Source organism: Hemiscyllium ocellatum, chromosome 14 (assembly GCF_020745735.1).
Source record: "Hemiscyllium ocellatum isolate sHemOce1 chromosome 14, sHemOce1.pat.X.cur, whole genome shotgun sequence".
Taxonomy (NCBI): domain Eukaryota; kingdom Metazoa; phylum Chordata; class Chondrichthyes; order Orectolobiformes; family Hemiscylliidae; genus Hemiscyllium; species Hemiscyllium ocellatum.
The window spans coordinates 33,015,624-33,038,591 of NC_083414.1; the positions used below are offsets into that span (position 1 = coordinate 33,015,624).

The 22,968-nt window shown below is 43.9% G+C and overlaps 1 protein-coding gene across 3 annotated transcripts in view; it reads left to right on the forward strand.

Moving 5' to 3' along the window:
* The window catches only part of cacna2d3a (calcium channel, voltage-dependent, alpha 2/delta subunit 3a), a 953,890-nt gene that overhangs the window by 758,867 nt on the left and 172,055 nt on the right, over positions 1-22,968 (forward strand). The gene's annotated exons all lie outside the window — the stretch shown is intronic.

Here is a 22,968-nt window from a genome sequence, read left to right on the forward strand (position 1 = left end):
TTCAATGTTAGCGTTGCTTACAAACCTACTAAGTTGGAAAAGACCATGTGTGACTTTCAATGTGCATAGATCTTGATTTTAGGCATTGACCTTTACAATATCTGCATGAGTAACCTAGCTTCTAGAAGCACAATTTTGACCCTGCTCATGTTTATCTCTTGGGACTAATGTTTCTTGCAGAATTTCAACATACTGGTTCCAGTTGTAATTGCCCCTACTAGGGAAAAAGAGAGCATAAAAATAGGAAAACTTGGAAAAGAATGTATCAGTAGCACTGGGACACAATTCAGAGATATACAAACCAAGTCAGATCAGAACGCGTCATTTGCAAGTGTTATTTTTCTTTCTTCTAATTAGCATAAATGAGGTTGCAGAGGAATCTGCAGGTAAAATGACAAGAGTCACTCATATCCAATGAGCATGTTTCCTTCCTGCTGTGCCCAATATTAGCCAGCTCTTATGAGCAGAAGAGAAGAACATCCACAGAAAGAAAGTGGGAAGTCCTGTTCAAAACATGCATGTCAAATCTAATGATTTCCTTAGGACCTGGTCTACAATACCAACCAGTGGCCAGTGAGCTGAAGGCAGAGTGTGCTCTCTTGTCAGGCAAAAACAGTGACAGAAGATCCTGGGACAGAAGATGCTGAGATGGTAAAATTGATAAAGTGTATCCTCAAGTTCTCTTGTGGACTAGGAGGGTCAGAATTGCACTACTGCCTTCATAAGGAAGCTTCACTTGTCATGATTTATTCCATTTAGTTTGAGCATGGTTAAAAATTGCACAACCCTAGGTTATAGTCCAACAGATTTATTTGGAAGCACTAGCTTTCGGAGTGCAGCTTCTTCATCAGGTAATTGTGGAGGTTAAGACCATGCTCACAGGATTTATAGCCAAAGGAGTCCAGTGTTATGGAGATGTAAAACAGTAAACAATTTTAGATTTAAACTTTCATCTTTTATAATAGGATATGCTGGTTTCTGTTCTTTGATATGTAAATCCCAGAACTTCTTTTAAGTTACATTCTCAAGATAGCTCATATTTTTAAACAATAGGTGTGAAGTCTGTTTGTGTCCCAATGCTATGTCAGACTGACAAACCCTCTGGGTTTTTCAGAGTTTTATATATATTCATATAGCAAAATGAAATGTCATTCTGCAAAAACAAATTCACCCCATAAGTTTAAATGTGTGCACATGTAGGAGCGACAAATTGTGTATGTGCGGTATGAATGTGGGTGTGAGTGCACATGATACAGTGTGTGTGTATTTATGTTTGTGTGTAAGTTTGGTTAAGTGTGTGTGAGTATGATGGTGAGTATGAGTGTGGGAGGTGCATGTATTTGCATATGAGAGAGAGCTTATGTATGAGTGTGTGTGTGTGTGCGTGTGTGTATAAGAGAGAGAGAGGTATCATGCAGTGGGGTCACCTGTAGTGTGACATGAACCCAAGGTCCCAGCTAAGGCCATTTCCATGGGTACCAAACTTTGCTATCAGCTTCTGCTCAGCCATTCTGCATTGTTGCTTGTTCCGAAGTCCACCTTGAAGAATGATCACCCGAAGGTCCGAGTTCGAATGTCCTGGACCACTGAAGTGTTCCCTGACTCGGAGGGAACACTCCTGCCTCGTGATTGTGTGGTGTCCATTCATCCGTTGTCATAGCATCTGCTTGGATGAGCCAATGTACCATGTCTCAGAGCATCTTTGCCTGCAGCATATGAGGTAGACCATGTTGGCCAAGTCACGTGAGTACTTGCTGTGTACACAGTGGGAGGTGTCACCATGTGTAATAGTGTTACCCATGTCGGTACTCTAACATGTCTTGCAGCGGCTGCTGTGGCAGAGTTGTTTGGTGTTGTTGTCCTGAAGGCTGGGCAGTTTGCTACAAATCATAATCTGTGTAATGTTTGGTGGTTATTTAAAGGTGAGAAGTGGAGGCGTGGGGAAGGTCTTGGTGAAGTGGTCATCCTCATCGATAATGTGTTGCAGACTGCGAAGAACATGGCGTAGTCATTCGGATCCCAGGAAGTACAGGACAATGAAGGGTACCCTGTCTTTTGCAGCTCGTGTCTATCTGCTGAGGAGGTCATTTCGGTTTCTTGCTGTGGCACATCGGAACTGGTGGTCAATGAGCTGAGCATCATACCCTGTTCTTATGAGGGCATCCTTGAACACTTTCAGGTGTTTTCGTCACGTTTCTCCACATCCGAACGGATCCTTTGTATGCGTAGGGCTTGTCTGTAGGGATGGCTGTTTTAATATGTTCCGGGTGGAAGCTGAAAAGTGTGTAGCATCGTGAGATTATCTGTGGGTTTGCGGTACAGCAAGGGGCTGAGTGCCCATCCTTGATGGACGTGCGTGTGTATTTGGAAGTTTGAGCATAGTCAGGCCCTCACCGCCAAAATCACAATCCGAGCCTCTCTACCTCCCCTAACCTCCTAATTCTTAGCCTTCGTCTTTTCCCTTGCTACTTGTGGCCCAAACTCAGTATCTCCCCTATTCCACCTCTCGCTGCCAAATCAACTGCTAGTAACCATCCACATAGACCTCTGGCTATGGCCTCAAACAGTTTATTTCCACATAGACCTCTGGCTATGGCCTCAAACAGTTTATTTTATGCTCTTGGCCACAGATCAGACTGCCAACATGGCTAGGTTCAGGCAGGAGAGTGAGCATTTATTTAAATGAGGCTTTCCCATTATGATTAGAAGGGCCTCAACATCTTCTGCTTTCTTGGGTTTAACATATGCTGTGGCATATCCCCCTCACACTCTTCCTAGCTCCCCATCAATATTATAGTGATCAAAACAAAACCAGTGTTTTGATACTGTGGGAACTTTGACTGGTATCATAGGCTTGACTACCCTTCCTACATTTTGGAATTAAAAGAAAAAACATGAAAATGAGATTTTATAAATAAGATTAAGAAATTTCTTTCATGAAGTAATAAGCTGAGATATTCACTTTATGAGCATATTGATTGAATGCAATAAATGTTAAAGCTGAAATTCAGGCTGCGAAAATATTTCTATGAAGTAATTTAATTGAAATATTTCTCACATCTGATAGATTTCATTCAAGTATTTACGCAATTACTTTCCTTCACATGATTATTTTAAATAATAGTGTTAATCTCACAAATAAACACAAATACTTAAATCCTCAGAAAATGACTAGACTCAAAATTATTAATGACCAAATTATGTTAATTTTCAAAATGAATTTAATTACACTTGCTTTACTCTAGTTTAATTAGTTCTATAATTCTGACTACTTGATTCCTACTAATTATTCTGTACATGGAGGAGGTCATAGATCGGAGCTTTAGGGAAGTAGTTACTCCAAAAGTTATAGACAGATGGGTGACAGTGAGGGCGAGTTGGAGGAAGCAGCCAGTGCAGGGACCCCCTGCGGTCATTCCCCTCAAGAACAAGTATACCGTTTTGGATACTTGTGGGGGGGATGACTTACCAGGGGCAAGCAACGAGGTTCAGGCCTCTGGCACGGAGCCTGGCCCCGTTGCTCAGAAGGGAAGGGTGGAGAAAGGTAGAGCGATAGTTCTTGGGGACTCAATAGTGAGGGGTACAGATAGGCGGTTTTGTGGGGGCGACAGAGACTCACGATTGGTATGTTGCCTCCCAGGTGCAAGGGTACGTGATGTCTCTGATCGTGTTTTCCGGGTCCTTAAGGGGGAGGGGGAGCAGCCCCAGATCGTGGTCCACATTGGCACCAACGATATAGGTAGGAAGAGGGGTGAGGATGTCAGGCAGGCTTTCAGGGAGCTAGGTTGGAAGCTCAGAGTTAGAGCAAACAGAGTTGTTGTCTCTGGTTTGTTACCCGTGCCACGTGATAGAGAGTCGAGGAACAGGGAGAGAGAGCAGTTAAACGCGTGGCTACAGGGATGGTGCAGGAGGGAGGGATTCCGGTTTCTGGACAACTGGGGTTCTTTCTGGGGAAGGTGGGACCTCTATAAAAAGGATGGTCTACACCTGAACCTGAGGGGCACCAGTATCCTTGGGGGGAGGTTTGCTAGTGCTCTTTGGGAGGGTTTAAACTAACTCCGCCAGGGCATGGGAACCTGGACTGTAGCTTTATGGTACAGGACCTTGAGTGTAGGGAGGTTATGAACAAGGCAGCAATCTCGAAGGAGGGTGCCTGTAAACAGGAAGGTGGCTTGAAGTGTGTATACTTCAATGCCAGATGTATAAGAAATAAGGTAGGTGAACTTGCAGCGTGGGTTGGTACCTGGGACTTCGATGTTGTGGCCATTACAGAGACGTGGGTAGAACAGTGGCAAGAATGGCTGTTGCAGGTTCCAGGGTTTAAATGTTTTAGTAGAGTCAGACATGGGGGTAAAAGAGGGGGAGGTGTGGCATTACTTGTCAAGGATAGTATTACAGCGGTGGAAAGGACGATGGAGGAAGACTTGCCATCTGAGGTAGTTTGGGCTGAGGTTAGAAATAGGAAAGGTGAGGTCACCCTGTTAGGTGTTTTCTACAGGCCTCCTAATAGTCCGAGAGAAGTAGAGGATAGTATTGCGAGGATGATTCAGGAGAAGAGTGAAAGTAGCAGGGTGGTTGTTATGGGGGACTTTAACTTCCCAGATATTGACTGGGAAAGTTATAGCTTGAGGTCGTTAGATGGGCTGGTGTTTGTCCAATGTGTGCAGGAGGGTTTCCTGACACAATATGTAGACAGGCCAACAAGAGGTGAGGCTATACTGGATTTGGTTCTAGGTAATGAACCAGGCCAGGTGTTAGACTTGGAGGTAGGTGAACACTTCGGGGACAGTGACCACAACTTGGTGACTTTTACTTTAGTGATGGAGAGGGATAAGTGTGCACTGCAGGGCAAGAGTTATAGCTGGGGGCAGGGAAATTATGATGCGGTGAGGCATGACTTAGGATGTGTGGATTGGAAAAACAGGCTTCAAGAGAAGAATACCAATGATATGTGGAGATTGTTCAAGGAACAGCTACTGAGTGTCCTTGATAAGTATGTACCAGTCAGGCATGGAGTTAAGGGTCTTGTGAGGGAGCCGTGGTTTAATAAGGAATTGGAATCCCTTGTGAAAGGGAAGAAGGCGGCATATGTAAGGATGAGGCGTGAAGGTTCAGTTGGGGCGATTGAGAGTTATAAGGTAGCCAGGAAGGATCTAAAGAGAGAGCTAAGAGCAGCGAGAAGGGGACATGAAAAGTCCTTAGCTGGTAGGATTAGGGAAAATCCAAAGGCTTTCTATAGGTATGTCAGGAATAAAAGGATGACTAGGGTAGGTATCGGTCCAGTCAAGAATAGTAGTGGGAAGTTGTGAGTGGAAGCGGAGGAGATTGGAGAGACACTAAATCAATACTTTTCGTCAGTATTCACTTAGGAACAGGACACTATTGCTGATGTGAATATTGAGTCACAATTGATTAGAATGGATGACCTTGAGGTATGTAGGGAAGAGGTCTGGGGAATACTGGAAAGGATGAAAATAGATAAGTCTCCTGGGCCTGATGGCATTTATCCTAGGATCCTCTGGGAAGCTAGGGAGGAGATAGCAGAGCCATTGGCCTGGATTTTTATGTTGTCATTGTCAACGGGAATAGTACCAGAAGACTGGAGGATGGCGAATGTGGTCCCCTTGTTCAAGAAGGGGAGTAGGGATAGCCCGAGTAACTATAGGCCAGTGAGTCTGACTTCTGTGGTGGGCAAAGTCTTAGAGAGAATTGTAAGGGATAAGATTTATGAACATCTGGATAGGAATAACGTGATCAAGGATAGTCAGCATGGTTTTGTGAAGGGCAGGTCGTGCCTCACAAACCTTATTGAGTTCTTTGAGCAGGTGACTAAGGAGGTGGACAAGGGTAAAGCAGTAGATGTTGTGTATATGGATTTTAGTAAGGCGTTCGATAAGGTACCCCATGGTAGGCTAATGCAAACACTACGGAGGTATGGCATTGAGGGTGCATTAGAGGTTTGGATTAGAAATTGGCTGGCTGGCAGGAGACAGAGGGTAGTAGTTGATGGTATAGGTTCATCTTGGAGTGCAGTTACTAGCGGTGTACCTCAAGGATCTGTTTTGGGACCATTGCTTTTTGTTATCTTTATAAATGATCTAGAGGAGGGGCTTGAAAGCTGGGTGAGTAAGTTTGCGGATGACACAAAAGTCGGTGGAGTTGTGGATAGTGAGGAAGGATGTGGCAGGTTACAGCGGGATATAGACAAGTTGCAAAGCTGGGCAGAAAGGTGGCAAATGGAATTCAATGTAGCTAAGTGTGAAGTCATTCACTTTGGTAGGAGTAACAAGAAGATGGATTACTGGGCTAATGGTAGGCTACTTGGTAGTGTGGATGAGCAGAGGGATCTTGGTGTCCATGTACACAGATCTCTGAAAGTTGCCACCCAGGTAAATAGTGCTGTGAGGAAGGCATATGGTGTACTGGGCTTTATTGGCAGAGGAATTGAGTTCCGGAGTCCTGAGGTCATGTTGCAGTTGTATAAGACTCTGGTGCGGCCTCATCTGGAGTATTGTGTGCAGTTTTGGTCGCCATACTATAGGAAGGATGTGGAGGCATTGGAACGAGTGCAGAGGAGGTTTACCAGGATGTTGCCTGGTATGGTAGGAAAATCGTATGAGGAAAGACTGAGGCACTTGGGGCTGTTCTCATTGGAGAAAAGAAGGTTTAGGGGAGATTTGATAGAGGTGTACAAGATGATTAGGGGTTTAGATAGGGTAGACACTGAGAACCTTTTACCGCTAATGGAGTCAGCTGTTACAAGGGGACACAGCTTTAAATTAAGGGGTGGAAGGTATAGCACAGATGTTAGGGGTAGATTCTTTACACAGCGGGTTGTGAGTTCATGGAATGCCCTGCCAGTAGCAGTGGTGAACTCTCCCTCTTTATGGTCATTTAAGCGGTCATTGGATAGGCATTTGGAAGTTATTGGGCTAGTGTAGGTTAGGTAGGATTCGGTCGGCGCAACATTGAGGGCCGAAGGGCCTGTACTGCGCTGTATTTTTCTATGTTCTATGTTCTATGTTCTATGGAATCCCTATAGTGTGGAAAGAGGCCATTCGGCCTACACCATCCCTCTGAAGAGTATCCCACCAGACCCCTACTCTATTCCTGTAACCATGTGTTTCCCATGGCTAATCCACTTAGCCTACACATCCTTGGACTGTGACAGGAAACGCTCAAAGGCACAGGAAGAATGTGCAAACTCCACATAGACTGGAATCACCCAAGCCTGGAATTGAACCCAGAATCCTAGCACTTCCAGACAGCAGTGCTAATCACTGAGTAACCATTCTTCAAGGTTCTTCCCAAAATCCTCAAAAATCACAATCTGCATTTATACCTACTTGATAAATGTTGTTAATATTCTGAATGTTTAATTATTAATGTCATATTCAACATTTTTACTAGCAGTGCACATTTTCAATGTGACTTTCTGCATTTTCACTATCTATTCCAACATTAAACATTTCAAGATAAGCCACATGAGAAGTTATTCCACTTTCAGCCACAATAAAGAGATTTCTTTTGATCCTACTTAACTGTTTTATTTTCTGATCACATTTTTTCAGAAGGTTGTTAATTTTGTTACTATTCCCAAAAGAGCTTTTAGTAGACCAGAGGCTCATTTAATGGTGGCAGTAATATTATTGGTGCAATTTATTAACATGGTGAAGGGGATTATTTATTTCCAATTGGTCACAGGGCAATATTCATATCATATTCTGAATCTGATTCATAATAATGATGGGGATCCTACAAAGAAAATTCCATGAAGAGTGTCAGACCAGGAAATTCCTGTTTTCAGACTAAATCCATGACTGGAAGCATTTCCAGGAGAGAAATCCCTATTATAAGAAGGTGAGAAAACCCATTGGATCTTCTGACAATCAAGCAGTTGCTGGTTGCTGGTAGGCTTTCTGCCTGAAGTAGGACTTGGGATGGGGAAATCTGAGCTGCCAAGAGCTGCCCGATAATTAGAGATTGACAGCTAATTCAGCAGTGCACAGATAGAAGCTATAGCTGCTCCTGGAACAACAGCCTTGGACTCCCAAACGATCACCTCTGTGAAAGGTAAGTGTCGTTTAGCAGAGGTCTTGTGGAGTAGTGTGATGGGGAGATTGAGGCAAACAGTCAGAAGCAAGAGCAGAGAGTGGCTCTCAGCAGCTACCACATTGCCCTAGGTACTGTCCTTCAATTGTTCACAGATTAGTGCAGATCTGTCGGTCAAGCACCCTTCCACACTAACAGCCTGCCCACAGTGATTGACCAACCGGGTAGGTCAACATTTCCTCATCTGCAAATGTGTTGCTGGTCAAAGCACAGCAGGTTAGGCAGCATCTCAGGAATAGAGAATTCGACGTTTCGAGCATAAGCCCTTCATCAGGAATAAGAGAGAGAGAGCCAAGCCGGCTGAGATAAAAGGTAGGGAGGAGGGACTAGGGGGAGGGGCGATGGAGGTGGGATAGGTGGAAGGAGGTCAAGGTGAGGGTGATAGGCCGGAGTGGGGTGGGGGCGGAGAGGTCAGGAAGAGGATTGCAGGTTAGGAGGGCGGTGCTGAGTTGAGGGAACCGACTGAGACAAGGTGGGGGGAGGGGAAATGAGGAAGCTGGAGAAATCTGAATTCATACCTTGTGGTTGGAGGGTTCCCAGGCGGAAGATGAGGCGCTCCTCCTCCAGCCGTCGTGTAGTTGTGTTCTGCCGGTGGAGGAGTCCAAGGACCTGCATGTCCTCGGTGGAGTGGGAGGGGGAGTTAAAGTGTTGAGCCACGGGGTGATTGGGTTGGTTGGTTCGGGCGGCCCAGAGGTGTTCTCTGAAGCGTTCCGCAAGTAAGCGGCCTGTCTCACCAATATAGAGGAGGCCACATCGGGTGCAGCGGATGCAATAGATGATGTGTGTGGAGGTACAGGTGAACTTGTGGCGGATATGGAAGGATCCCTTGGGGCCTTGGAGGGAAGTGAGGGAGGAGGTGTGGGCGCAAGTTTTACATTTCCTGCGGTTGCAGGGAAGGTGCCGGGGGTGGAGGTTGGGTTGGTGGGGGGTGTGGATCTGACAAGGGAGTCACGAAGGGAGTGGTCCTTGCGGAACGCTGATAGGGGAGGGGAGGGAAATATATCCTTGGTGGTGGGGTCCGTTTGGAGGTGGCGGAAATGGCGGCGGATAATACGTTGTATGCGCAGGTTGGTGGGGTGGTAGGTGAGAACCAGTGGGGTTCTGTCTTGGTGGCGGTTGGAGGAGCGGGGCTCAAGGGCGGAGGAGCGGGAAGTGGAGGAGATGCGGTGGAGGGCATCGTCGATCACGTCTGGGGGGAATCTGCGGTCCTTGAAGAAGGAGGCCATCTGGGTTGTGCGGTGTTGGAATTGGTCCTCCTGGGAGCAGATGCGGCGGAGACGAAGGAATTGGGAATATGGGATGGCGTTTTTACAGGGGCAGGGTGGGAGGAGGTGTAGTCCAGGTAGCTGTGGGAGTCAGTCGGTTTATAATAGATGTCTGTGTTGAGTCGGTCGCCCGAGATAGAAATGGAAAGGTCTAGGAAGGGGAGGGAGGAGTCTGAGACAGTCCAGGTGAATTTCAGGTCGGGATTTCCTCATCCCACGTGGAGCTGAGATCGTTGCAGCTTAAGTGGAATTAGGTTCTAAAGTGATCTTTAAATGACCATTTAAAGACTTAATATAGTAGTAAGGTGGAAAGGTGAACCTTGGGCCTTGCCAATAATGTTTCTTCAGGTAAGAATAGAAGTGACAGGGTTCTGGTCCAGCACCATCCCACCTAAGTAAGTTCATTTGCCCTCCAGGTTGACCCTGCTAGTCCCAGAAGATTCCACCCTAGATTTCTTACTTTTGGCATTGATTCTTTGAGTGTTCTCTTGCTGTCTATCAACATTGTGCCTTCTTGCTCTAGCTTCTTTATCTTCCCTTTCTAATTGTTGGTAGTCACTTTCTATCAACATTTTGCTCTAACCTCTTCATCTTTCCTTCCTATTTTTGCCACCTGTCACTTTGCCTTACAAGATAAAATGGATTGTGCCTCAAAACATAACTTAGATGAAACAAATAAAATGTGCGAAAATGAAACAAGTGAAACGTGAAACATATCCAGGGATTAATGAAGTAAATTTATTACATTCTTTCTTGGAATGTCTGGCTGATTTGTTAAAGAATGCCTAAGTTATTGTGTCAGAGGAGTCAAAGTACAGGCAGGATCATGGGCTTCTCTATTAGGGGGCCAAAACTTTACTGGTAGAGGTAGTTAGATGTCAACACCCCTACAACATGACCCTTGGTGAAAGATGTCTTCTACCAACTTTGGTTGGAATTACCCAAAGATGTGCAAGGTGCTTGCCAGCAAACATACAGAGACATTTTGCTCTTTTATATAGATTTTCAATTCTTATTCTAAAGTACTGATTATAAACAATTTTAAATATCATATAACAAATATTTGTTCCATAATTTTATCAACTAAGGGTATTGGTATGATAGGCTAGATCCTGATGCATGAGAAATTGAAGATGCCATTGCTTATTTATTCGACACTTCAAGTTTTCCAGTTTCATCCAGTGGGCGGCACGGTGACACAATGGTTAGCACTGTTGCCTCACAGCACCAGAGACCCGGGTTTAATTCCCACCTCAGGCGACTGACTGTGTGGAGTTGCACATTCTCCCCGTGTCTGCGTGGGTTTCCTCCCGGTGCTCCGGTTTCCTCCCACAGTCCAAAAATGTGCAGGTTAGGTGAATTGGCCATGCTAAATTGCCCGTAGTGTTAGGTGAAGGGGTAAATATAGGGGAATGGGACTGGGTGGGTTGCGCTTCGGTGTGGACTTGTTGGGCTGAAGGGCCTGTTTCCACACTATAAATAATCTAATCTAATCTTCCATTTTGGCTGTCAGCTGACGTAATTTATTCCTACCCTTTCTGCATGAGAGCTAAATTTAGCAAGTACCCAAGAGGGATATCAGTAAACTCTTCTCCATAAATGAGTTGTGAATATTTGGATGTCTTCTAGGAACAGCAAATGATGCAAAATCGTATATTATTTTAAATCTGAAATGCATTAAGTTTGGTTGGCCAAAGGTAATGAGAAATTTAAGGCAAAAGCAAGCATAAGAAACTAGTTCACAGATCATCTAGGATTTCATCGAATGGCATATAGGTTCAAGGGATGAATTGGGCCACTCCTTTTGTTTTATTACAAATGAGCGACTTTAGGTCTCTCATCTATTCTGCTCAAAGTTAACTGACTTAATACAGACCAGACGTTAAAGGTAATCTGCCTCAGTAATATACACAAAACAGACTTGTGGTCTTTTTAAAAAAACATTTGCCTGTTTTGGATGGATGTTTTCTAGTTTTGTAGATCAGAAACTGAGAGAGATATTTCTATTCTGCACATTTAGCTTTAATTTTTGTTTTGAACATCACAGAGAAATTCACTTAGGGAATGTACAGGAACAAGCTCACTTGAGGATGAAGTCACACCAGTCTTATACTGATGACTTGAATGGACCAGGGTACAGAGAAAGCTTTGTGTATGAGCCTGAAAAGCCCACTGAATAGTTTGTACTCAATGTCAAGAAGGCATCAAGCATTAACTTGTTGAAGGACACTTCTCAGAGCTTGGTGCCAATTCTTTCCACCATGGTATAGTGGTTTATCTCCATCAGTGTATATTTGGAGCCCACCATCATCCAACATCTTCTGGCAACATTACAGCACAAACAGACTATTATCATAGCTCTGTCTGACCATGCGGGTTTGGCCTGTACTATTATTGCTCTGTGTGCCACTGCTCTAACAAAATGCCAGTACGTCACAATATTCCATCAATCTGATCTCCAGCAAAGCAGTCAGACTGCTAATATGATACCCAGGAGAATGGCAGAGACTCCATGCATCATGAACCTGCTTTCCTGTCTGAGAATTTGTGTCATTCCACCAATTCCTTTGCTGTTTTCTTCAGCTAGACTGCTGACAGTGGGTCAAAATAGTCTGCTGTTAGGCTACCTGGGCCAGAGCTGGTCCAAGTTATCCTCCTTGATTACTTGCAATTGCCTTCTTTGGAAATCAACAGCCTTCCACTTTCATGTCTCAGCCATTGGGAAAACACCTCAAAGAGGTGTGATGACAGACAAAACATGTGGAGTGGAGACACTAAAGAGAATGCACGAGGGAGATTAGTCCATTTTTTGTATGTTAGGTTATTTATGAATTCATAACCTTAATGTAGAATATGCATTTTCTTGTGATTTTTATTTTTGTCACATCAGACAGAGATGACTTGGTGGCCAATGCATTTTATCTCCTTCATGGGATGTGGGTACAACTGGCAAAACATGCATTTATATTTTCCCTGGAGAAAGTGGTAGTGAGCTGCCTTCTTGAACCCCTGCATTCCATGGACAGATTCACCTACATGCTGTTTGGAAAGGGATCCCAAGCTATTGACCAAATAACACGGAAGGAGCAGCATGTCTGAATGGTCTGTGATTTGGAGGGGCTCTTGTGGATAGTGATGTTGCTATGAATCTGATGTCCTTTGTCCTACACAGATGGTAGGATTTGGGAGAGGCTATGGAAGGTGCTTTGTTCTACTGAGGCAACACATCTTGTAGACATTAGAGTCCATTGCGACTGTGTATCAGTGATGAAGTGGTAAATATTGAAAGTGCATTACAGAGGGCCAATCAACTGGGCTGCTCTGTCTTGGTTGATGTTGAAGTTTTAGTCATCCAGACAAGGGTAGAGTATTCCATCACTTGTGCCTTGTAGATGGTGGATGGTCTTTGGGGTATCAGGATGTGAATTACACACTACAGGATTCTTATCCTTTTATAGATACGTATTTATATGGTTGGTCTAGCTCATTTTCTGGTCAAAGGTAATCTCCAGAATGTTGGCAATGTCAGTGCGTGACACTTCTGTGCTGCAAATGTCACTTGCTACTTCTCAGCTCAAGTCTGGACATTATACAGGACTGGCTGCATAGGGGCAGAGGCTGCTTCTGAATCTGAAGAGTCACAAATGGTACTGAACATTGTGAAATCTGTTTATGTCCCAAACTGACATTCTGAGGAAAGAAGCTCATTGGGGAAACAGCTGAATAGTTGGTTAAGGACACTACTCTGAGGAACATCTGCAATGATTTCTGTGACTGCGATGATGTACGTTTGCAACAAAAACTTCCAGCTCGGCGAACAGAACCACAACAACGAGCACCCGAGCTACAAATCTTCGCACAAACTTTGAGATAATGTACTTCAAAAAACCACAACCATTTTCCTTTATAAGTACAATACCAACCAGTGTAGACATTTTCCCCCGATTTCCATTTAGTCTAGTTTTGCTAGGGCACCTTGATGCCACAGTCAATCAAATCCTGCCTTGACATCAAGGGCAGTCATTTCCATCTTGTCACTGGAGTTCAGCTCTTTTGTTTAATTTTGGACCAAGTCTTTAATGAGGCCAGGACCTAAGTGGTTCTGTCAAAATTAACACCGAATGTCAGTGATCACAGAATTGCTGAGTAATTGCCAATATTGCTTAAAATTGAGGATTGACTGATTGGGCAATAATTACTCATGCTGAAACTGTTCTCCCTTATTTTTGCAAAAAATGTCTGGACAAGTTTGCTCATTGTTGGGTAGATGCCAGTTCTGTAACTGTACTGGAACAACTGGCTAGGAGTGTACTAAATTATGGAGCATATGCCTACAGTACTATTGCAAGAATGCTGTCAGGTGCCAGAGCCTTTGCAGTATCCAATGCCTTCAGCCATTTCTTGATTGTGGCTGAATACAATTCTGCTGATGATGATGACTAGCAGTGCCTCATGGACACCAAGATCTAAGTTGCTATATTTCTGCAAAATCTATGCATTTGCTATGGTAGTAATGCCACACATCACAATGGAGGACATCTTCAGTGTGCAAATAAGACTTTGTTCCCTCAACAGTTAAGACAGTGATCACTCCTACCAGTGAAGTTGTGGACATGTACATCTGGATTGGTGAGGACAAGGTCAAGTCTGCTTTTCCTTCATGTTGATTCCCTCATTACCTGCTGCAAACACACTCTTGTAGCTATTCCTTTCGGATTCAGCTAGCATGGTCAGTAGTGGTGTTACCAAACCATTCTTGATACTTGGCATTTAAGTCTCCCACCAACGTACATTCTGTGCTATTGACACTCTTCTTTCTTCTTCCAATTGGCATTCAACATGGAGGAGTACTGATTCATCTGTGAGTCGCAACAATAAGTAGGAATAGTAGAAATATATGAATAGGCCATTCAGCCCATCGAGCCTGCCTGGTGGGTATTATTTGTAAATGGCAATGCTGGCACTAATTTCACATTGTGCACTGGTTAATGTGACAATTTGATTTCCTTGCATGCTGCTAGCATTTGTTAGTTTCATGCAAGTAAACATCTTTGAAAAATTGGCATCCAGCAGACCATTGGAGGTGAATATATGTTATTTCCCCATGTTAGGAGGCCACATAGCATCATAAAACAAGTGCTATGAAATAAGGATCCAATTTCTTCCCTGAAAACATTTCAAAATGACAGTATTTTCAAAGATCTCCTTTAATCCTTACATTTATTCCATCCCTGGGTACATGAAACTATATCTAACTGGAGATTACAGAACTTAATAATGATTGGCATGTCAATATGAAATTATTGTACAGATTGCTTGCAATTATTTCATTTTTTAACTGGTACAAGATGAAGAAAAGCAGCTTGATCTATGCCAACAGCAAAGGATTCTTTAAGTAAACATTATGCAAATATGCCACAGCTAATGTTCAATACATTTGTTCCCAGTGTTTCTTTTCCCTCCAATACATCTATTTTATGTGTTTTACATTCTAATTTTTAACATTAAGGTTAAAACCCATGGCACAGATAAACGAGAGAGATGGCTGGATGATTGGTGGGATCCTTGCGGATAGAAATTACTCTTTGTTTCTTATACTGAGCTTTGAAGTATCCTTGCAAGTAACTCCAGCAAGTCCACATTCACTGTGGCTGCCTAATCCAACTACATTCTACCATATTTCTGTAACTTGGATGGTGCGCTAGAGGCCCATATGGCCCTCCCTGACCTACACTTTGCTAATATCCTGCTGTTGAGCACATAATCTGTGTGAGTGCCGGGTTCTGAGCAGCAAGAGTCACACCTTAAATAATGGCCCTCTTCATCCAGTGGAGAGAAAATGTCCTGTGACCTGCTGTCCAATTGAGGGATGTTTGACACAGCTTCTAATAGCTAGAAGTAATGTCTAGAATCCATTGACCCTGGAAACTCATTATAATCAGCCTACTGCGCAGGTAAGTGCTGAGTTGGGCTGGTTAGAAGACTCACCTCTGTCCTCTGGAACTCTGTCCCACTTATTCTAATGGCTGTTAAGCTCTCTGACCCTCACCTCTCATGTGCTGTCATGCCTACAGTTCCCCATGTCCCCTCCATGCCAGGCACCAGCCACCCCACCCCCAACTTCCTTGTGGCCCCAACTGTATCTATGTAAACCTATCAACTCTCATATCCCCATGAGCTGCCTTCTTGACACACTGCAGTCCATCTGCTGTGGGTTGATCCACAACGCCATAAGGGAGGTATTTCAAGGATCATGGCCCAGAGACAGTGAAGAAATGGTGATGTATTTCAAAGTCAGGATTCAACTTCATTCTCGTCAATCTGTCTACTGCAAATGACAACATTGATAGAGTGACTACTGCAGATGAAGTCCTGACTCTACATTTCAAATACCCTCCGAGTGGATGATCCATCTCACCTCCTCTAGAGGTCCCCAGTGATGCTAGACTTTAGCTGATTTGATTCAATCCATATGATATCAAAAAAATGGCTGAAGGCATTGGACCCTGCAAAAACTGTTTCCTGCCATTATTCTGGTAATCGTACTGAAGGCTTGTACTTCAGAACTTTCCCACACTCCTGGCCAAGCTGTTCCGGTACAACTACAACACTGATATTTAACTGACAATGTGGAAAATTTTCTAGGTAGGTCCTGTATACAAAACAAATCCAATATGATCAATTATACCCATCAGCCTACTCTTGATTATCAGTAAGAGATGGAAGGCATCATAACTATTGCTATCATGCAGGAATTACTTACAATAATTTGTTCATTGATGTTTTGGATTCCACCAGGGCAACTGAGCTCCTGACCTCATTTCAGCCTTAGTTCAAGCCAGGGCAAAAGAACTGAATTCTAAAGGTAAGGTAAGATAAGAGCCTATAACATCGAGGCTGCCTTTGACTGAGTTGGCACTAAAGAGCCTGAGCAAACCTGAAGTCAGTGAGACTCAGAGGGAAATCTCTCTGCAGGTTAGAACCGTACCTGACACATAGGAATATGAATATATGTTGGAGGTCAGTCCTCTCAGCTCTAGGACTTCTCTGCAGGAGTTCCTCAGGATAGTTTTATAAATGTTTGCTTCATGAATGACCTTCCCTCTATAATAAGACCAGATGTGGGGGGTATTTGCTGATGATTGCAGAATATTCTACACTATTTGTGATTTTTCAGATCCCGAAGCAGTCTATGTCAAATGCAGCAAAAGCATTTGCATTACATAATGGCCAAGCAATGACCATTGCCAACAAGAGACAATCTAGCAATCACTATGGTTATCAACAATATTACCATCACTGAATCCTCCATATCAATATTCTGATGGTTACAGTGACCAGAAACTCATCTGGACTCACCATGTAAGTACAGTGGATAAAAGAATATTGCAGCAAGTCACTCACCTTTTGATTCCCCAAAGCCTGTCACCATTCAGAAGTGTGATGGAAAACTCGCCATTTATCTGGATGAGTGCAGTTTCAAAAAACCAAAGAAGCCTGATACATCCAGTTTGATTGGTGCCATATCCAGAAACAATCACCCCTCCACCACCAATGCTCAGTAGCAGCAATGTGTACCACCTATAAGCAACAATGGTCCAGAAATTCACCAAGGCTCCTTACCTCGACCTGACCTGGAAATATATCACCATTCCTTCAGTGTCACTGGTTCCAGGATTGTTCTTCTGAACAACATTGTGTGTGTACCTTACACAGTCAACTTTAAGATGGCTGCTCATCACCACCTTCTCAAGTGCAACGAAAGATACACAGTATCTTTGCTGGCCCGGCCAGCAAAACCTACATCCCATGAATAAATGAAAAAAAGTGGATGCTTAGGATTATGTCTCTAAGGCACCCTTTCAAATGTTCCTTATGTGAATATACGCCAAAAAAACAGTATAGTATTATCCAGGGGACAGTTGGGTGTAAATGCACTCCACTTATGCTAATGTTTGCTAATTTGTTTTATGCAAAGAGCTGAGTAGAGCAGGGCCCACTTCTCCATGTGTATCAGTTCTTTCCCATTGTTCACCGCCTTGTTCCAAAATTAGAGAAGCAGTTTTATTTAATTTATGTGAAAGGAAATGTTACTGCCATATTTAAATTGTTGCCAACACTTCGGCCCTAATCTCAAGGAGGCCTCCTATATTCTGGCAGACTGCGACACCCCCACTGCGGAAGACAGCAACACTCCTTCTGACAGCCTTATCCAATGAACTCCATGCCAATAGCAGAATTTTCTCAAGAGGCCTAGAACTTAAATCCTTTGTGGAAGAGACAGTAACTGAGTAACTGAGAGCAACATTCATAATTGCAGCACATTGTTACCCTATAAAAGCTGCTGTAGCTCCAACCACCCTTTGGCCCCAGTGCACTGAAAGAAAATTACCTGCTTCACCAGTTCAATAAGACTGTGAGCCTGCTTCCACAAAATTGAATATAACATTTCAAGAAAGCGGGTCACCGCCACCTTCTCAAGGGCAGCTGGGAATGGGCAATAAATACTGACCCAGCCAACCATGCCCACATGCCCCAAATGAATTTTTTTTTAAATGGCCTTTAATCACTTATTTTGGAAGATAGCTTGACACACTCTGCTCATAAAATTGTAGCCTGACACAAAAATATCAGAGTCCCAACTGAAAAACTCCATAGAAGCCAGTATCCTGTCACCAAGTCACTCTTCATTTACCCTACATAATACTTGACACTGGCCCGGCTTCCTCAGAGCCAGCTCTCAAAGTGAACAGAACCTCTGATACACCTGCTTATATCTGTCAGCCAGGGCTCCCTGATTGGACCAGGTTAACAGCTCCAATCAGGGATCTCCTATGAGGTCCACCTGGCTGACCTCGTTACAATCACCACATTACTCACCCTCTAAGTCCATTCTTTTTCTTGTAACTAATCATGGGGCATTTTTGCATTGGATCAATTTCCTCTGACTCAACCTCAGATATGGGCAGCGTATACTGGACCATAGCCCTAGTCTTACACCCAAAGAATCTTGGAAAAAGAAAACGAAGGAAACATATATCAGGAATAGACAGGATAGATCGAGTGAATCCTTAGAAGAGTGTAAAGGCAGTAGGAGTATACTTAAGAGGGAAATCAGGTGGGCAAAAAGGGGGCATGAGATAGCTTTGGCAAATACAATTAAGGACAATCCAAATGGTTTTTTCAAATATATTAAGGACAAAAGGGTAACTAGAGAGAGAATAGTGTCCCTCAAAGATCAGCAAGGCGGGCTTTGTGTGAAGCCGCAGGAGATGGCGGAGATAGAAAACAAGTATTTTGCATCAGTGTTTACTATGGAAAAGGATATGGAAGGTATAGAATGGAGGGAAATAGATGGTGACCGCTTGAAAAAATGTCCATATTACAGAGGAGGAAGTGCTGGATGTCTTGAAACACATAAAAGTGGATAAATCCCCAGGACCTGATCAGGTGTACCCAAGAACTCTGTGGGTTGCTAGAGAAGTGATTGCTGGGCCTCTTGCTGAGATATTTGTATCATTGATAGTCACAGATGCTGGAAGACTGGAGGTTGGCAAATGTGGTGACACTGTTTAAGAAGGGTGGTAAGGACAAGCCAAGGAACTATAGACCGGTGAGCCTGACGTTGGTGGTGGGCAAGTTGTTGGAGGGAATCCTGAGGGACAGAATGTACATGCATTTGGAAAGGCAAGGACTGAATAGGGATAGTCAACATGGCTTTGTGTGCCGGAAATCATGTCTCATAAAATTGTTTGAGTTGTTTGAAGACGTAACAAAGAGGATTGTTGAGTGCAGAGCAGTGGACATGATCTATATGGACTTCAGTAAGGCATTCGACAAGTTTTCCCATGGGATATTGGTTAGCAAGGTTAGATCTTATGGAATACAGGGAGAACTAGTCATTTGGTTACAGAACTCGCTCAAAGGTGGAAGACAGAGGGTGGTGGTGGAGAGTTGTTTTTCAGACTGGAAGCCTGTGACCAATGGAGTGCCACAAGGATTGGTGCTAAGTCCACTACTTTTCATCATTTATATAAATGATTTGCATGTGAACATAAGAGGTATAGTTAGTAAGCATGCAAATAATACCAAAATTGGATGTGTAGTGGACAGCGAAGAAGATTGCCTCAGATTCAAATGGGATCTTGATCAGATGGGCCAATGGGCTGAGAAGTGGCAGATGGAGTTTAATTCAGATAAATGCAAGGTGCTGCATTTTGGGAAAGCCAGTTTTAGCAGGACTTATCCACTTAATGGTAAGGTCCTAGGGAGTGTTGCTGAACACAGAGATCTTGAAGTGCAGGTTCATAGCTCCTTGAAGGTGGAGTAATAAATAGTTAGGATAGTGAAGGAGGCGTTTGGTATGCTTTCCTTTATTGGCCAGAGTATTGAGTACAGGAGTTGGGAGGTCATGTTGCGTCTGTACAGGACATTTGTTAGCCACTTTTGGAATATTGCATGCAATTCTGTTCTCTTTCCTATCGGAAAGATGTTGTGAAACTTGAAAGGGTTCAGAAAAGATTTACAAGAATGTTGCCAGAGTTGGAGATTTTGAGCTATAGGGAGAGGTTGAATAAGCTGGGGCTTTTTTCCCTGGAATGTCGAAGGCTGAGGGTTGACCTTATAGAGGTTTACAAAATCATGAGGGACATGGATAGGATAAATAGACAAAGTCTCATTCCTGGGGTGGGGTGTTCAGAACTAGAGGCATAGGTTTAGGGTGAGAGGGGAAAGATATAAAAGAGACCTAAGAGGCAACATTTTCATGCAGAGGGTGGTACGTGTATGGAATGAGCTGCCAGAGAAAGTGATGGAGGCTAGTACAATTGCAACATTTAAAAGGCATCTGGATGGGTATATGAACAGGAAGGCTTTGGAGGGATTTGGGTCAGGTGCTGGCTGGTGGAACTAGACTGGGTTGGGTTGGGATATCTGGTCAGCATGGACGAGTTGGACCAAAGGGTCAGTTTCCGTGCTACAGATCAGATTGATGGAATATTGTGACATACTGGCATTTTGTTGGAGCAAACAGAGCAATAATAGTACAGGCCAAATCCTCATGGTCAGACACAGAACTATGATAAGAGTCTGTTTGTGCTGTAATGTTGCCAGAAGATATTGTATGGTGGTGGGCTTCAAATATACACTGATGGAGATAAACCACTGTACCATGGTGGAAAGAATTGGTGCCAAGCTCTGAGAAGTGTCCTTCAACATGTTAATGCTTGATGCCTCCTTGACACTGAGTACAATCTATTCAGTGAGCTTTGCAGGCTCATACACAAAGCCTTCTCTAGACCCTAGTCCATTCAAATCGTCAGCTTAGAACTGGTGTGACTTCACCTTCCAGTGAGCTGGTTCCTGCATGTTCTGTAAGTGAATTGCTGTGCTGTACATCTCTATGACTCTGTGACTCTAAATAAATCCTCTTCTTCAGGCAGTAAAGATGTCAAAGCTGTGACACCCCCTCGTGTCTATCTCAGAGTCCGAGGTATCTTTGCCGCTAGACAAGGGTTCCACAAGCCTTTCCGGCTGTTCTGAGGGGCTGAATATGTTTTGCTTTTGTCCATCGGTGAGTTTGCAGTTTTCATGTGGTCCATGTGTTTGTTCAGGACTGCCTTACTTACCCGAAATTCGTACGTCACGGGATCTGACCTCGCGTCAGCCATGCCACTTACCCATGCAGGCCATTTCCGTGGATTTAGCACTAAATTTTGTCCCTTGAAGTAAACTGTCTCTTTCACTTAGAGTAGTTCCTGATGCCATTTCATCCTCCCTCCCCAAGTCTGGCAAGATCAGATTTAACCTGGTGCAGAGAGTTCTCCCTATAAGCGACTCTGCTGGAGCTATCCCTGTAGTTGCATGAGGGGTGGTCCGATAATCAAATAGGAACCAGGTCAGTTTGCTATTGAGTGATACTATAGGCTGTTTCTTTAAGCCTGCCTTCAAAGTTTGAGCTTGATGAAGAACTTATGCTTGAAACGTCGACTCTACTTCTCCCCGAATGCAGCCTGACTGGCTGTGCTTTACCAGCGCAACACTTTTTGACTCTTACCTTCAGCATCTGCAGTCCTCACTTTCTCCTAGTTGATCATAACCTTATTGCAAAGCCTCTTCAAAGGATGTCCATCTTGAAGAAGCTCTCCGGATGAAGAAGTTATGCTCGAAACAGCAACTCTCCTGCTCCCCCGTTGCTGCCTGACCACCATACTTTTCCAGCACCACACTTTTTGACTTCAACGTTTGGACTGCTCTTTCTGCCAGACCATTGGACAATGGATTTTATGGAGCTATCCTTATATGCTGAATGCCATTCAACTTAAAGAAATACTTGAATTTCCTGCTGGTAAATGACGGCTCGTTGTCTGTAACTAACACTTCTGGGAGCCGTATAGTGAAAAAGCTGCTGCAGTTTTTCTGTTATTCTCCCTGTGTTTGACAAATGAACTCTATGCATGTCCCACCACATTGAATGGGTATCCACAATAACTAAGAATGTTGAGCCCATGAAAGGACTGGCATAGCCAATGTGTAACCAAGTTCAGGGTTTACTCGAACATTCCCACGAATTTGGGAAAGCTTTTGGCAGAATGTTTGTCCTTGTTGGCATTCTGGGTACTGCCCCACCAATGCAGCTATGTGAACATCCAATCCTGGACACCAGACATAATGTCTTGCCAACATCTTCATTTTCGATGACTCTGGTGGAGTTTAGCGATCTTTGCTCGGGACAACCACTCTTGCTCCTTTACAGTGCTCTGGTCTCTCTGGCTCCAGAAAGTTTCAGTTCTGGTCATGGTGGTCCTTTTGCTTTTCCCATCACCACCAGCTGTTTTAGCTTTGCCAGGATCTTTTTGCATCCGCAGTCTGATTTTGTTCACAGTGACCACAAGGGTGTCCAGTGAGTTTAAAACGATAACAGGGAGAAAGTGAGCACTGCAGATGCTGGAGCTCAGAGTCGGTGACTGTGGTGCTGGAAAAGCAAAGCTGGTCAGGCAGCATCTGAGCAGCAGGAGAATCAGTACAAAGAGCTTATGCTCGAAACGTCGATTCTCTTGCTCCTCAGATGCTGCCTGATCGGCTGTGCTTTTCCAGCACCACACTTTTCAACTTAAAACCAGAACAGCCTGTTCCAGTGGTGGCACCACCAGTGGTGTATATGCCAGCAAGAGATGGTTCAAGGAATACACATTTGCTGCTTCGTCTCCCAGGCAGCAATCCAACTTGTAACTGTGGGCACTTAGAATGAGAGCCCACTGCTGAATTCGACCTGAAGTTATGGACAGCATGGCCTTGCTCTCTTTGAGTGGCCCTAGCAGGGGTTTGTGGTTAGTTACTATTACCAATTTACAAATTTACTTCCACTAAAGATTCCTACCAAGCCTTCCTTCTCTATTTGGATGTATTTGTAATCTGCATCAGCTAAAGTCCGGGAAACATATGCAATTCGGCATTCCTGTCCATTGGTCATAGTGCATCTGTGACTATACTATCCCAATACCATACGGGGAGGCATTGCTTGTCAGCACCAGATCTCACTTGGGATTATAGTGTGCCAATACCGTAGACAATGATAGCTACTTCTTCACTT